General features: G+C 42.2%; 1 protein-coding gene across 9 annotated transcripts in view; it reads right to left on the bottom strand.

The window, feature by feature from the left end:
- The window catches only part of KIAA1549 (KIAA1549 ortholog), a 159,380-nt gene that overhangs the window by 120,663 nt on the left and 20,902 nt on the right, over positions 1-17,815 (bottom strand). The window lies entirely within an intron of this gene.

Raw genomic sequence — 17,815 nt, 5'->3', positions numbered from 1 at the left:
AAGAGCTGAACCAACCGCACCCTCCTCTCCGGGCTCCCCCAAGATAAGGCTGTGCCAAAAGTCTATCCACTGTGCTTTGATCGTTCCTAATTCCTCACTGTTTCCGACAGCATTAACTGGGGCACATCTGCATTTCTTTATTGTCAGAACAATGACAGGATAATGGTGTTGGCACTAGGCCAGTCACTTTTTAAAACACTGTTGGCACAGACAAAATCTGCAGTACTGTAAGTAAATGGTTTTGCCTGAAAGCTAAGGAACAGTCTAGGAGATATACTAAAAGGAAGTTCTCCCTAAGTCTCCTGCATTTGTAAATAACTCCTTAGTAAAAATCTTTAAGCAGTCCACATAACTGTTTTGCAACTTTTCCCAAAAAGTGACACTTCTGTATACAGAATAAGAGGTGCCATGAAAGAGAAAACGGAACCTAATTTCAAATATTTATATAACCAGTGCAGTACTTGCAAAAACGCACTTGAATGAACTCCCTAGGCACTTATGAACTTACTTAATAACAATGTTTTTGTATTGTGGGACTAGAAAGCCGAAACATTTTTAAATCACTTGCAAAGTACAGACAGGTCCTAAATACCTGAAATAAACTACAAGAGATGTGACAGAAATATCATAACATCTGGTGTTTTTACAGGACACTAGCAAAGATTACTGTATTCAAGATGCTCAAAGGTGGTAAGGAAACGTGATCTAACAGAAGAAAGAATTAAAAAATGGGTATTTAACTGGCTTATGTTTATCTATATAGTTAAACCAACAGCTATCTATGTTTATGTATTACCTTACTATACTTGAGCTGAAATAGTTTCAGAAGCCATGTGAACTCTTTCCAGCTCTTGAAATAACAAGGCTAAAGATTTTCTGAAACAAATAGGCTTACCTAGTTATAACAAAAATCCTCCAAAAGCTCTCCGCAGCCACCGCACTGGGAGATGTGGAGATAAGAATTGGCTGGAATAAAAAAGGAGGCATGGAGAGAAGGAAAAACAAAGAACAGTAAGAATTACCATGAAAGATCACATATTTCCCCATCTGGGACTTGCATCAGAAGCATGGACACCACCGAATGTGCTTCCTACTTTCTCTTTAGGAAGAAGGAGGGAAAGGCGTGTGTATTTTCTGGAATTTTCCTGAATTTAGGTATCTAGTAGTATCCAGAAGTACCAGGGAACTAGTCCTGAAACAGAGAGAGGTCAAATCCCCACACTATTCTCTATCTAGCTGGTATGAACCAACTCAGTGAGACAATCTGACCCCAATTTCATCAGCAACGTATCATCAAACATACACGTTTAAAACGAAGGAAATTCATTCTGGTCTCAGAATAAACTATTGTCCCCTATAACATTCAGGGCATAGAGGCAGACAAGACAATATCCACCACACAGAAGTAACAACTAGCTGCAACTTTTAACTGTCTGTAAGCCTGAAACCTGCAGATGGCCTAGCTCTGACAAAACACATCTCAAGGATACTGCCCCAGCACCTCTGCGGGAAAAAGCAACAGGAGTCCGAGACAGGCAGCTGGTCTGCCTGGAAGTACGACAGTCACAGCTCAGAGAAGCAAAGAAACTTCCATCCTAAGATGTGGATAAAGGCTTTCCCCAGAGTACCTTGCCTCTAAACTTGATAATAAATGGTCTGTGCTGCACAATTGGTACTTCAGACACTAAGTTCTTCCAACTAAGCTCAAGATTTGATTTGGTGCTAAAAACATGTTTCTTAATTTTGAATGGAGCTTTTGAAGTCTTCGTGCTGATTCTGAAAAAGACCAGGCTGCTTGCTTGCCACCTGGAGCATGAAGTTGTGACCCAAGATCTCGGAAGAGTGACGGGTGAACTAGCTGTACAGAGGATAGGTAAAGTGCTTCCCTGGGCGGCAGCCCCTCTTCTCAAATGCAGAGCAGTTTAAGTTCAAAAGCTCTTGAGAACAGCAGCACAGTGAAGAGCCTGCTGCAATTTAGGACTAACTAAGACTATACTTGTCGCAGTACTCCAAATGTATTTTTAGTTCATTTCACCTTCCGATGTAACACCTATACATTTCAACTCAGAAACCACCTACAGCAAAGCCCTTGCAGGCTCGCAACTCCGAATCACTGCTCGGAAGAGGTAACACTGGGTAAGGAGGGAAGAGAGTGACAGAAAGGCGTGAAGATGTTACGTTGGCCTCCCATCGTACCTGAAATACACTGCTGATCTCTGCTCAGTTCCTAGAGAGCCAGTAGCTGTTATCCACAAACTTTTTGTGTCCTTGTGATTAGTATTCCTAGATGAAAATCTAAGTGGCAAAGTCAAGGAAAATGAGGAGCCTTGATCTATACTGCTCTCTCTTACCCATCACAAGAGGCCAAGTTCACATCAGCTGTATGCTGCCTAGGGGTATTTTATGCTACTGCTATACTGCAGACAACTAGGATCAAAGTTGTTCATTACTAGCAATATTTACAATAAAGAACCTATGCAAAAGCTGAAGTGCATGTTATTTTATAATCGTTTTTTTTTTAAAAAAGTCAGCACTTGCTTTAAAGTATGTTTCATCCTTCTACGGTGGAAGCACCAGATTCTATTTGAAAAGTGCACCTCCAACACAAATCCTGGACGGACAAGTGCAGTTCTCAACTCAGAAAAATTATGTTGTAGGAAACAGCTGATATTTTCTTACTCAAAAAAACTGTACTTGAGAGGGGGGTCTCTTAGGAAGAGGAAGGGATGCAGCATATCTGGCTATCGGTATTTATTCACATCACCATGAAAAATGTCAACTCAGAGTTGAAAAAGTGTGTTCATAAATACAGGAAACCACAGTTCTCCAACCTTCAGGCACCTGTAGAGTCACAGAAGAATCCTACACTCAATCTAGGGATTACAGACAAAGCCAAGGTGTGTCTAAGACATGGACATTTGAAGGAGACCTGTAGAGAAGGAACTAAAAGTTATATGAGTACACACAAAAAACCAAACAGGAAGAATGCCTTTAAGCACAAAAGTCATGACAGATGCTAGAATTTATTTCAGTAAATTTACTATTGCAGATTCTTTTGGGGGGAAAGGCAAGATTTTGTTTTTATGAGCAGCAAGCTGGTTTAAGAGGACAAAATTTATGAACATTTTTAAAATACTCTGAAGCATTTACAAAATTAACTGCTGGGCCCTAAGCATCATTCAAGTGTTAGTCATGCAACAGCAGCATTTTTCCTCTTCACTATTCAAGTTACCAGAAACTATGTGCATGTGATAGAATTTTGAAGAGAAACTTAAAAATAAAAAGGATTTGATGTATTGGAAAGACTGGAGTGTTAAATAACAACTTTGCTCAATTTACAGAGCCAGTGGTTCAGACATTATAAACATATATGTCAAAAGAAAACTGATTTTTGTTTAGTTAAAGTTCCTGGCAGAGGTTGAACTGACAAATTTAGATAGCCACAAGAATTCAAAGGGCACTAATGGGAATCGTAACTGAACAGAAAACAGTAAGAATCTCTTGTTTACATCTGAAATACTTGGGGTATCTCAAGCAGTATCTCAACTAACATCTCAAGGAATAACCAGAACAGAAGCAAGTTGAAGTTCCACAGTGATGACTGCTATATAAAGCCAAAAGACAATTTACCTCATCTCTCCCTACATGTTAGGATAACTGCATTAGCCCTCTGCATCAAGAATCTAGTAGCAAAAGGACCATGGTGTATCTGGAGGTAAAACTTCCTAAGGCTTCACATATATTTCATCCCATTTTAACAGTCACATTAGCTTACAGAATGGATCCTTAGCCTCAAAGCTGTTTTCTACAGAAGTTTTTAGAAGGGATTGGATTTATGATCATTTTATTTTTCCCACGCTGCTATTGGAAAAGGTTTTAGCAATTACTTCTTATAGAGGCAGATGACACGCTGCAGAACAGATACTCAGCAGGCATATCCACAGAGCCAAAATATTCCAAAACTCAACAGGGATGATGAGGTATGTTCTCTCAGGCATGATGTGCCAGTTAAATCTTACAAGCTCCTTCCTCCAGCCTGCTGTTCATTGGGCTCCATTAATGCTAAATACAGGTTTCTATTTACTGAACAACGTGTACTAAATGACTAGAGCTCACTGCAACTCAGGTTTCAAAATATTCCTAGGCTGCCAGAGAAGTTTAGTAAGAGGAAAGGCAGAACAAGGAAGAGGGCACAAAGATGACAAAACTTTTACCTATTAGATCAAGGTTGAAATATGCTTAACCCTTTTCTCTTTCTTGAACTTCCAAGACATAATAAGAGTTGAAGAAAAAACCTCTAGCATGGCAAATCTCTTCATTCTTTGCAGCATCATAAAACTGAGCATGCAATCATGTGGACAGTTTTCCCATTATTTTCCAGAGAGGTTCATTTAAAATAACTCTTGGACTGAAGGAAAAAAACACACAAGAAACAACAAGAAGAAAAGCCCCATACCATGAATGAGGGTGCTCCCTTTCCCACTCCTAACCAAAAAAGCAGTTTTATCTTACACCCACAGGAAAAAAAAAAAAAGACACTTAAAAATTAAGGACTACCAGATACCTTAACATTTCAGGAAGTTCTTAATTAACATTTCAGGAAGTTCTTAATTAACACCCTCCTTTGCCTTCTTAAATAACTCCCGGCAGAAGTGTCAGTACAACACTTCCCCCTCTCGTATACTCCAAAGGAGCAGCAGATTACACACTGCATATTACATATCCAAAAACTCACTCCTGGTTTTACTTTGCCTGCTCTGGTACTCTCAGATCAAGAGCTGCAAATCTTTTCCGTACTGAAACCACATATTAAAAGTAACATGCCCATGCCAGATTAGACCAAATAAGGTCATTTCAAGCTTTTTTAAAAAAATGGGAGTGGATAAAAAGAAGAAAGATGACTCCTTTCCTGTCCTTGGAGAAGTGCTACTTCTCCAAGCTTGGATTTGCTCTGCAGTAGCAAGCACGAACAGTGAAATGGCAAGGTTCTCCCCTCTTCTAAAGGCTCAATTTAACTGAGAACAAAATGCTCTCCTGAGATTGTGCAGATCTCAAAGGCTGTAACCATCTTCTGCTTTCTGTTTGCACAACTAAAAAAATATAGTGATAGAAAAATAGCTCAGACTGAACGGAAAACCTCCATAGTTTTAATTTTCATTAAATCCTAGGTAGCCTTAAAGCGAGGAAAGCTATTCTAGGACATTGCTACAGCATAGATATTTCATATACACCGATACAAAACACCATGCAGGTGCTCAAAGTTACAGAAGGAAGGGGAAGACGAAGTTGGTCACTTCTTCAATTAAAGAAATCCACGCTATACGTACTGAACTATTTCTGAAATAGAAATGATTTCTAACAGATGACCTCAAAGCTACCTCTCAGCAGTGGATCTTTATGAAAAAAAGATGAAGAAATAGCACCCCTGAAGTAATCTTTTCCTATTAGGAAAAGAAGAGAAACAGAAAGCACCTTTTGACAAATCCTTTCTCAAACTCAAGTTTTGCATTAACCAAAAAATGTTAGCATTTAGCAAATTTTCACACAAACAAGAATAAATGCTTTAAGTCTCCAAGATTCAAACAAGAAGGAAGATGTTTCATCCTGTGCATTCTACCAGCACACATACTGTGTTTCACCACGGATTACTGTGATGCTTTTATCCCCACAACACTTTTTACTGCTTGATTCTTCATTTTAATTTTATAAACGAATTGCATTGCTGCAATTAATTCCCTCAAGCCTACTCACAGGCTGAGGGCATTTTCCCTGCCCCATCTCCCTTTTTCGGCAGACCACTAGTAGCAACACAGGAAGGAAACCCTCTTTGGTGTTTAACGACTTTGGTGTTTAAAACTTTTCAGTGCCTGCAAATTATCAGGTGCTGTTTAGCCAAGCCATACACTTGTAACACTTCATCATTTTATTAAAGAGATATTAATCCCTATAATTTCCACACTGAAATTATTAATTTACTGTAGTAACCTTTCGTGGAAGGAATAACAGAAGGAACAAAAGACCTAGTTCAAAAGCAACCTAGTACTGAAGCTCTAACAGACATGCCAGTAAAGGGGGCTGGTATTGCAGCCAAGTCATGAAGAATGGAGATGCTGGAATTGAAGTGCTACCTGAAGGGGCACGCTTTTCTGTACCATAGTACCTTGCTTCTCCATTTCCATACAAATTCATTTCACAAAAAGAAACAGGACAGGAATAGGAGGATGTATGGAGTGGCAGAGTCTTGTCTAATTTGCATAATAATCAAATGTGTAAAAGCAGTACAGGAAAACTGCCTCTGTGTTTATAATTTCCCCAAAACTGACATATTTAATACCCTACAGAATTTACCTGTTACATAACACGTCATTCAGTCAAATTTTCCAAAGCAACATAATGTCTTGTTCAGAACTACTAAATAATTTGCTTTTTGTGTACATCTCCTGTCACATTCAGTAAATCTACTTAAGGTTTCTCTCCATGCAACAGGAAATTGCCTTAACTGACACATTCCATTAAAGCAGACAGCCAGAGCTTGGTTTTGAATTGCTCCTTTGTAAAAAAAAAAAAAAAAAAATCTATGAAACGCTAAAATGAAAACTCCTACTGTATCAACACGCACTCTGCAGACTAAAATAAGTCAGCTTTAGGCAGATGATTCACATTAAAGTGACATAATAGCAAAGCTGTACGATAAAGAAAAATGCAATTTAAAGGCTACTGTTAGTAATTCACCACCCCCCTTTTTTTTTTTTTTTAAAGGGCTGGTGTTGAAGTCTTTAGGATCTCTACAGTAGTCCTATTATTCCAGTATCCATTCCTGCTTATTTTTACTGCTCAGGAATCTTGAGGACCCCAGAAAACCATTTTCAAATAGTAGATGGCAACAAAGTTTCAAAAGGCTTCCCCTGCACACAGGCGTAACTGTTCATCGCAATATAGTCTTGTACTTAGCTAACTGTTTACTTCATCTATTTCATGCTACTAGTATTCCCCCATCAATCCAATTTTATAAATGTTGTCTCTCCAGCATAGCATTTCAGCATATTATGCAAACCACATCTTGCTTAGAGCACAGCTTATATGATATATATGACATCAGATAATTGAAAAAATAGCACTGATCAAGATCTGCACAGGTCTGCAAGCAGGCTGTACTGAACACTTCAACACAAAAAATTGCTAACTCTATAGCAAGCATACATGACCCCTTTGAGGTTTCCCCAATAGTAGCATAATGCACTGGACAAAACATTATCAACTACCATCCTCAGGGTTTTCCTGACCTTTTTCTGAAAAATGAGACTATCTATTTCCTCAGTAAGCCTGTTAAATGTTAGGAAATTTAATATTAAATATAGTCACTCATTTAGGCATTGATGTGGTGTGATGAGGGACCGCATGGGATGAGGCCAATACCAGTTCTTAGGTTTTGGCTAAAACGTAAAGAGGGTGTTATATGGACTGAAATTATGTGGGTCGTTATAAATAATTTACGAGTAAATGTCAGGAAAAAGAGGATATATTTCACATAAATTCATGCATGCTTTCTATTTTCAAAAGCTTTCGGCTAGACCCAAAAGCAAAATTTTTCCACCCTGTCTCAGTACATACACTAGTTGTCACCTGTTCTGTTTTGCTTTTGGCCACGTGATGTCCCCTTCTTCCTCCAAGAGTTAGAAGGCACCTATCCAGAGGCTACGCTATTTCACAGAACTGATGTACTTGAAATTGCTTATGCTAATCCCATCATTCAGACAAGAAGAGCAAGTGCCTAATGTTCTCTCAAACAGAAATGTATTGACATCAAAATATTTTCTGATTGAAACATTAAGGGCCTAACTCATAACTGAGTTAGGAGGTCTTTCCAAGTTACCAGGTATGTGCTGATTTGCATAACTGTCTGGGCAGATAGTTCACACCAGCTATACATTGTATGATTTAGTCTGCACGTAAAGAGGACTAAACTAAGTCAGCTCAAATTAGTCTGCACCTGCCAACACACTCAATTGCTGCAGCTCCACTGACACAGGGTAACTCATTAAGCCACAGGACTTGGAAACGTTCAGTGCTCAGATATAGGATCAGCCTATTGACTACAATCCTTTAAGCCCCAGTAGAAAACAGATGCATTATAAGAAAGCAAACTCTTAGCAACAACATTTTAAGTGACGGTGAGTATAGAATGTCATATGTAAGGTTTTGATAACAATGGGGTAGCTGTCAGGAACACTCTTAGGCAACAGCCTGCAATTCCTGCATCACCTCCAGCCTGAGCTCTTGCTAACGTATGCCTTTGGTCTTTCAGAATTCACACATTACAAGACCGTGACACAGTGTTTTTGCTCTGTTATTCACCAAGTAAACTTGCAATAAGACTTTTTCCAATTAGTATCTTTCTTGGTATAATTCTTTAAAGAATGTAGAAATCTGTGCTGTCAATGGCACAACAGAGCACACTATTCAGCCCCTCAGAGCAGCCAACATCAGTTTGCCAAAAGATGCAAGAAACTGTGTGCAGTAAGCAATAGCTGGCAATCAGCCCAAAGGATATTTTAAGCCTTCACTAGTTACAGACAGTGTTAAACCAGTGCAATTCAATTTTCAGTGAAACCTGGTGATTTATAATCACAGTCTGCTCTAGCAGGAGCAGCTTTGCTAGCCAGGAGTTATGCACAGCCTTCACAGCTGCAAACTATGGCAGCACACTACTTGTGTTCCCTGTGAGACCAAGAAATCAGTGAGAAGAGGCATCTGACACCTGGGACCTTGAAAAGTCTGGGTAACTGCTACTTGTGATCCAAAGACACAGGCCACTTGAAAAGCCAAGTATACACATTGAAACACTAGCGCTTACACTGTTCGCTCAAGTTGATCAACCACTGCAGCCCTGGGCGTTCTCAGCATTGTTACAATCCTTGTACGACTTTTACTCATGGTCTTCTGAGTTCACTAACACTGAAACCTCTTCCAGGATTTTCCTCTATTTACACATAGGTCTCAGGTAGATTCTAGTGAAGCCAAGCAACAGCCTGTTTTGCAGCATACTTCACCTCATCTTCCCAAGATTACTATATTCAAGTTAATTGCAGACATAGACATAATTACTGTTTCCAAGAGTAGTGAGGGAAGTATATCCCTAAACCACTAGTTGGATAAAGTTTTCAGAGAATTTACAGGAGAGTACAATAAAGATTACCTATTTCAATACCTCATGGGCGATTTAGTTTTACAAACTAAATGAAGACAACCTGGAACGTACGGAAAAGATTTCTTCAGTTAGACTCCATGAACTAACAAGGAAGCTATGGAAACAGATTTCCATCACAAATACATGACTATTTTTGTTCCCAGTCCTGCAGTCTTTACTTCAGCAAATAATCCTGTCAGCCCTAATAAAACTTACTTGGCATGAGGGAGAGGAAAGCACTGTGCAACTGAAGCACTGTTCTCAGTTACATATCTGTTATATTAAGGATATACACCAACATAGATATGGATCCCATAGTACAAATGCAGCCCGGAAATCTTTCTTTTGTCTTTCCTCAGGGGTTACAGAAGAAAAAATGTTTTCTGCAGTAAAAATAAGTATCAACCCCTTCTCCCTTCAACCCTCTCCTTAGCCCCATTTTCTTTCTAGCAAATGAGCTGTAATTGTTCGCTAAATGCTGAGGGGCTCTAGAGAGGTTTAACTGCTCTTCCGAAGCAGAGAAGAAACAAAACTGAAGAAGAAACAGAACTGAAGAAACAAAATCCAGATTTCCCTAGGACAGCAAAACCTGCAACAAAGTCTTGGGAAGCGATATTGAAGAATTCAAGAGAAGATCCGCTGAACTGGGGAAATCCAGAGACTGCCCACAGCACACTGCTCAAGCAAAGATTTTACCAGCATGTTAACTCTTCTCACTGAGGTCACTTTGATTAACAATGCAATTTTGAAAGAAAGTACAATGACATCTTTGCAGAAGCTCAATGGAAAGAGCTACTTGAGACCAAAGTTTTAGTGGAACTGAAGTTCCGCTTCGCTGCCCAATCAAAAGCAATAGCTATAGCTTAATAAACCTCACAAAATAGAGCCAGTGAATTCACTCACAGCTAACAGAGACAGAAAGTTTAATCAATAACAGTGGAAAATTAACCTTAGCATTTCAATTCTGATACAATGGGATGTACTATGCACCCAGGGATAGTCCAAGAGATTCAGCACAGTACCTTTCTGCTGGTGTGTTTTTTCATTATGAAACATAGGGACATTTATATGGCCTTGCTTGGCTATTACCTTACTAAAATTCTTCAGGCTTGAACCAAATGTAATTCCTCAATATCCTAGATACAAATGAACGATGAAATTATTTAAGAAGGAACCTTCCATAAAAGAGGGGCACGCCTAACAGGTTGATTTTTTAAACTTAATGGATGTAACCCCAAAGCAAGCGGGGAGATAGAAGGAGGCAGGGGGACGAATGTTCAGTTCCTTAGGATCATCAAAAAACATGGAAGTAAATACAGTTAACATACTTACAGACATTCTAGTGTCTGATGGATGCTACTTGCACAAGTTCTATTTCTCCTACAAAACTGGCTGCTGTCTGCTAACCCTGACAACTTTAGGATTTATTTTCACCTTAGGAGGGGAGGGCCAATACAGTCATGTTATTTCAAGAGAAACGCACATAGAACTTTTGGAAATAAATCCCACTCACATCTTAAAATGTAACAGTGCAGTTCTACACACTGCATATGTTGACTTTACCACTAATAACGTATCACAGATTCACAGAATGATTGAGGTTGGAAGGGACCTCTGGAGATCATCTAGTCCAACCCCCCTGCTCAGTCAGGGTCCTCTAGAGCACGTTGCCCAAGATTATGTCCAGATGGCTTTTGAATGTCTCCAGCGAAGGAGACTCCTCAGCCTCTCTGGGCAACCTGTTCCAGGGCTCAGTCACTCTCACAGTAAAGAGGTTTTTCCTCAGGTTCGGATGGAACTTCCTGTGTTTCAGTTTGTGCCCATTGCCTCTCGTCCTGTCCCTGGGCACCACAGAGAAGAGTCTGGCCCCATCCTCTTGACACCTTCCCTTCAGAGACTTACTCACATTGATAAGATCCCACCTCAGTCTTCTCTTCTCCAGGCTGAACAGGCCCAGCTCTCTCAGCCTTTCCTCACAGGAGAGATGCTCCAGTCCCCTCATCATCTTTGTAGCCCTCCGCTGGACTCGTGCCAGGAACTCCATGTCTCTCTTGGACTGGGGAGCCCAGAACTGGACACAGTATTCCAGATGTGGCCTTACTACGGCTGAGTAGAGAGGGAGGATTACCTCCCTTGACCTTGCTGGCAATGCTCTTCCTCATGCACCCCAGGATACCATTGGCCTTCTTGGCCACAAGGGCATATTACTGGCTCACGCTTAACTTGCTGTCCACCGGCACTCCCAGGTCCTTCTCCGCAGAGCTGCTTTCCAGCAGGTCAGTCCCCAGCCTGCACTTGCCTTTGTGGAACTTCAGGAGGTTCCTCTCCGCCCACCTCTCCAGCCTGTCCAGGTCCCTCTGAACGGCAGCACAGTCTTCTGGTGTGTCAGCCACTCCCCCCAGGTTTGTATCATCCGCAAACTTGCTGAGGGTGCACTCTGTCCCATCATCCAAGTCACTGATGAATAAGTTAAATACTGGACCCAGTATTGACCCCTGGGGCACATCGCTAGCTACAGGCCTCCAACTTGACTCTGCGCCATTCACCACAACCCTCTGAGCTCTGCCATCTAGCCAGTTCTCGGTCCACCTCACCATCCACTCATCTAACCCACGCTTCCTGAGCTTGCCTACGAGGATGTGATGGGAGACAGCGTCAAAAGCCTTGCTGAAGCCCAGGTAGACAACATCCACTGCTCTCCCCTCCTCTACCCAGCCAGTCATTCCATCATAGCAGGCTAGCAGATTGGTCAAGCATGATTTCCCTTTGGTGAATCCATGCTGACTACTCCTGATCACCTTCTTGTCCTCCACATGCTTAGAGGTGGCCTCCAGGGTGAGCTGTTCCATCACCTTTCCAGGGATGGAGGGGAGGCTGACAGGCCTGTAGTTCCCTGGCTCCTCCTTCTTGCCCTTTTGGAAGACTGGGGTGACATTGGCTTTCTTCCAGTCCTCAGGCACCTCTCCTGATCTCCAGGACCTTTCCAAGACGATGGAGAGTGGCCTAGCGATAACATCTGCCAGCTCCCTCAGCACTCGTGGGTGCATCCCATCGGGGCCCACGGATTTATGGATGTCAAGTTTGGACAAATGATCTCTAACCCGATCCTCCTCCACCAAGGGAGAGTCTTCCTTTCTCCAGACTTCCTCTCTTGTCCCCAAGGTCTGGAATTCCTGAGGACTGGCCTTAGCAGTGAAGACTGAAACAAAGGCAGCATTCAATAACTCTGCCTTCTCTGTATCCTTCGTCACCAGGGCACCCGCCCCATTCAGCAGCGGGCCGACATTTTCCCTAGTCTTCCTTTTGCTATTGATGTATTTGAAGAAGGCCTTCTTGTTGTCCTTGACATCCCTTGCCAGATTTAATTCCAGCTGGGCCTTAGCCTTCCTCGTCACATCCCTGCACGCTCTGACAACGTCCCTCTATTCCTCCCAAGTGGCCTGTCCCCTTTTCCACATTCTGTACATTTCCTTCTTCTGCTGGAGTTTTGCCAGGAGTTCCTTGCTCATCCAGGCACGTCTCTGCTGGATTTCTTCCTCAGAGGGATGCACCCATATTGAGCCTGGAGGAGGTGATGCTTGAATATTAACCAGCTCTCTTGGACCCCTCTTCCCCCCAGGGCCCTACCCCATGAGATTCCCCCAAGTAGGTCCCTGAAGAGGCCAAAGTTAGCTCTCCTGAAGTCCAGCGTTGCAATCCTACTCATTGCCCTGCTCCCTCCTCGGAGGATCCATCTCATGGTCACTGCAGCCAAGGCTGCCCCCAACCTTCACCTCTCCAACTAGACCTTCTTTGTTTGTTAGTACAAGGTCTAGCAGCGCACCTCTCCTCGTTGGCGTCTCCACCACCTGAGTCAAGAAATTATCATCAGTGCTTTGCAGGAACCTCTTTGACTGTTTGTGCCTAGCTGTGCTGTCTTGCCAACAGATGTCAGGGTGGTTGAAGTCTCCCATGAGAACCAGGGCCTGTGATCGTGAGGCTACTTCCAGCTGTCGGTAGAAGGCCTCATCGATGACTTCCTCCTGATCAGGTGGCCTGTAGTAAACCCCCACCACCGTGTCGCCCATGTTAGCCTGCCCTTTAATCCTTACCCATAGGCTCTCAACTTGCTCTTCATCCACCCCGAGGCAGAGCTCCACACATTCTGGTTGCTCCCTCACATAAAGGGCAACTCCACCACCTCGCCTTCCTGGCCTGTCTTTCCTAAAAAGCACATAGCCATCCATGACAGCATCCCAGTCATGTGAACTATCCCACCATGTCTCTGTCACTGCAATGAGATCACGGCCCTGCGACCGCACACAGATCTCTAACTCTTCCTGTTTATTCCCCATGCTGCGTGCATTGGTATACAGGCATTTCAGAGAGCCAGTCAAGCATGCAAGCTTCCCAGGAGACGTGCAAGGGGAGCCTCCATAGCCATGTTGCATGCTGTCTCCCCTGGCTGTATGCACCTGCTGGAGGCATCCTGACTTGAGTGGTGTTTTACTGACTCTCCTGCCACTATACCATTCCCCTTCCCCCATCTTGCCTAGTTTAAAGCCCTCCTTACCAGGCTGGCCAATCTGTATTTAGTCCCTGACTAAAATACAAGCCTCTCTTAGGCAGTTGCATGGCTTATCAGCCTGCTGTCATCTGGTGATGGAACAGCTCACCCTGGAGGCCACCTCTAAGCATGTGGAGGACAAGAAGGTGATCCGGAGTAGTCAGCGTGGATTCACCAAAGGGAAATCATGCTTGACCAATCTGCTAGCCTGCTATGATGGAATGACTGGCTGGGTAGAGGAGGGGAGAGCAGTGGATGTTGTCTACCTGGGCTTCAGCAAGGCTTTTGACGCTGTCTCCCATCACATCCTCGTAGGCAAGCTCAGGAAGCGTGGGTTAGATGAGTGGATGGTGAGGTGGACCGAGAACTGGCTAGATGGCAGAGCTCAGAGGGTTGTGGTGAATGGCGCAGAGTCAAGTTGGAGGCCTGTAGCTAGCGATGTGCCCCAGGGGTCAATACTGGGTCCAGTATTTAACTTATTCATCAGTGACTTGGATGATGGGACAGAGTGCACCCTCAGCAAGTTTGCGGATGATACAAACCTGGGGGGAGTGGCTGACACACCAGAAGACTGTGCTGCCGTTCAGAGGGACCTTGGACAGGCTGGAGAGGTGGGCGGAGAGGAACCTCATGAAGTTCCACAAAGGCAAGTGCAGGCTGGGGACTGACCTGCTGGAAAGCAGCTCTGCGGAGAAGGACCTGGGAGTGCCGGTGGACAGCAAGTTAAGCGTGAGCCAGTAATATGCCCTTGTGGCCAAGAAGGCCAATGGTATCCTGGGGTGCATGAGGAAGAGCATTGCCAGCAAGGTCAAGGGAGGTAATCCTCCCTCTCTACTCAGCCGTAGTAAGGCCACATCTGGAATACTGTGTCCAGTTCTGGGCTCCCCAGTCCAAGAGAGACATGGAGTTCCTGGCACGAGTCCAGCGGAGGGCTACAAAGATGATGAGGGGACTGGAGCATCTCTCCTGTGAGGAAAGGCTGAGAGAGCTGGGCCTGTTCAGCCTGGAGAAGAGAAGACTGAGGTGGGATCTTATCAATGTGAGTAAGTCTCTGAAGGGAAGGTGTCAAGAGGATGGGGCCAGACTCTTCTCTGTGGTGCCCAGGGACAGGACGAGAGGCAATGGGCACAAACTGAAACACAGGAAGTTCCATCCGAACCTGAGGAAAAACCTCTTTACTGTGAGAGTGACTGAGCCCTGGAACAGGTTGCCCAGAGAGGCTGAGGAGTCTCCTTCGCTGGAGACATTCAAAAGCCATCTGGACATAATCTTGGGCAACGTGCTCTAGAGGACCCTGACTGAGCAGGGGGGTTGGACTAGATGATCTCCAGAGGTCCCTTCCAACCTCAATCATTCTGTGAATCTGTGATCTCTAAATATTGTAAGCTTTGGTTGAGAGGTTATGCATGAATTAAGTAAAATTAAAGGCCCCTAGGCACACCTTCCCTCTGGGGATTTTAGTAAGCACGAATAGGTGAAGGTTACCACTATTATACTTAGCCTTGTTAATGTCAACGAATCCATCCAATCTTTCAGTCAACCTGTCTGGTTCTCTAATGATTAAGATGTTTATAATGACTTCCACGGTTTAAAACATTTTTTGTACTGTCTTAATCTGATATATCTTCTCTAGCTTCTTGGATGCAGTGTCTTGCACCCACTCCCCGTTCCTACCTGCCCCTAACCTTCTTGAACACTTATCTTCTGTTGACTCACATCAGCTATGCATAAATAAATAAACCTGCAATAGCAGGGGGAAAATCAGATACAGTCAAAAATAACATATATTACAATTCTGATGCAAAAGTGGCATGTACCTCCCTTTGAAATAGACAAAAAGTCATGGAGTCGTCATTCCTTCCAGATATTTCCCCAGAAGAATTCCTCCACAGCATCGCTCAGCAGGATTTGGATGTTATGTAAGCATGTATCCTGCATATCTGAGATAAACAGGTTTCCTAGATCAAGAGCCCACTTGAAAGCTGCAGAAGATTATGAAAAACCTTTTTTTAAGAGAATGATGTCACAAGCTAATATCCACCACTTAGGGCAATCTGAAGAACTGCACCAGTTCAGCAGCTTAAGGAAAGAGCAGAGAACCTGTTAAACAGTAACACGCTGTGAGTTTGATTTTAATCTGTACTGCCAAGATTTGTTTAAAACTAATGGGTTTTCAGTAGATACAGCTTCTCATTTTGTGGGATCTTAAAGAGATGTTTAGCTTAAGATCAGTATGAGATAAATGTGACATGCCTTAGCACACTACCCTGCAATTTTTAAGTTCTGTGATGCACATATTTATATTAGAGAAACATGAGAAAACCAGCTGCAGAACACACTGACCTCAGAAATACATGGCACCTTAAGACACAAATATTACCTTTTAAATAATTTCAACTAGATTCCACTTAGCCTGCTGGGAACTGGCATATTAAAAACAATGCTTCCTTACTTCCCCTTTCCTTCACAGAGGTACATCCACGTACACACAGAGAGAAAAAAATAATTTCATTCATCTAGAGCTTACCTACTGTACAAATAATTCCAGATTGCTTATAAACCAGATGTGAATAGGTATAGTATAAACCAATTCAAGGAATATAACACCTGCAAACAGTTGCTAATTCCTAACAAAGCGAAAATAGCAAGTAAGATTGTATTTTGCTGTCCATTGAAAGCGGCCAAATACTTTAAAGGATTTCCAAGGTAAATCTCACAGAGCATGTCATTATAAGTGCTTTTACATCTCTCCCCCTAAACTCAAGGTATATATCAGACGTAGCACTCCTTTTTGGACAAAGTTTTCACTAGTTACCAAGGACTACTCATTCAGGCTACTTATAGTTTCAGGAGGACTAGAATATCTACCCAAATCACTGAATTCCCTGTATTCAGTCAGCATTTCTATCTTTGACCTGCTATCTAATTCTCAGGTACAAAGAGACTAAGGAAAATGCTCAGTGAAAGAGTTAGAGTTCTCATCTCAGAGGTTTCCAAATAATTTTGTGCAAGTAAATCATACCTTTCAAATCAGTGGCAGTTCTGTGAACAGCATGTACGTACACAAGTTTGGTTCTGAAACAATTTAAATGGATTTTCAACACCTCTGACAAAAGCCTTCTAATCAAAGCTCTTAAATTTAGCTACTAGAGACTAAGCTTAAAGTGTCCTCTCACAGCTTATTTTCCTTATTTTAAGGTGTCAGGAAAAAGGGTAGGAAACAATTAAAGGTTTTCACAGTGAAGAAGGATTCCCAGCAGTGGTGCAGGTACATTGTTCAGCATACTTAAAATGTGATCAGAAAAAGAGAGGTGACAGTTGACAACATTTGCCAACAATATTTCAGAAAAGTTACATCTAAAATTGACTTTGAAGAGCAGTACAAGGCTTCTCCAACAATAGCTTCTGCCATTGCATTTCAAATGAAATTCAAGATTGATAAATGTGGAGTTTGGAATGGAAGAAAAATAAACGCAATTATAGAAACAACGGTAAGCTCTAAATTGGCTACCACACTCGGGAAAGAGATCGTGAAGTACCACCCACTACTATAGATGTTAGAAGGAATAAGAAAAAGAAAAAAAGCAAGTATGTTATTATGCCACAGTGTAAGTGAACATTGTGACTGCATCTTAAATGCTCATGTAGTTTTAATCATCATTCCCTAAAAAGAAAAACTGAGGTTTCACAGAGAGGACTGAGGATAAAACATAGGTACAGACTGTCTCCATTATAAGACTCTTCAGACTGGAGAAATAAACAAAGTGAGAGTATGAGAAAGAGGTCTCTAAAATTATGAGTGGGAGAGCTGTGATTAATTAAAATCACCATGATTTCTCAAAATAAATGGACAAGAAATCCAGTAAAATTATCAGCCAGTGTAAGTTTAAAAACAACAAAACAGAAGCATTTTTTCACGTTAAACATAATTCAATAGTGGAACTCATTGCCATAGGACATTAATAGACTAAAGAGCATAAACAGACTCAAAAAACCTACACAAACACTTGAGAAATAGAACAAATTATGGCTATTAAAAAAAAAGGTCCAGAAGCAACACCCAATTGCAAGAAGTTATATGA

Source organism: Struthio camelus, chromosome 1 (genome assembly GCF_040807025.1).
Source record: "Struthio camelus isolate bStrCam1 chromosome 1, bStrCam1.hap1, whole genome shotgun sequence".
Lineage (NCBI taxonomy): Eukaryota > Metazoa > Chordata > Aves > Struthioniformes > Struthionidae > Struthio > Struthio camelus.
The sequence above is the reverse complement of the archived record's forward strand: the minus strand, read 5'-3'. Positions and strand labels throughout refer to the sequence as shown.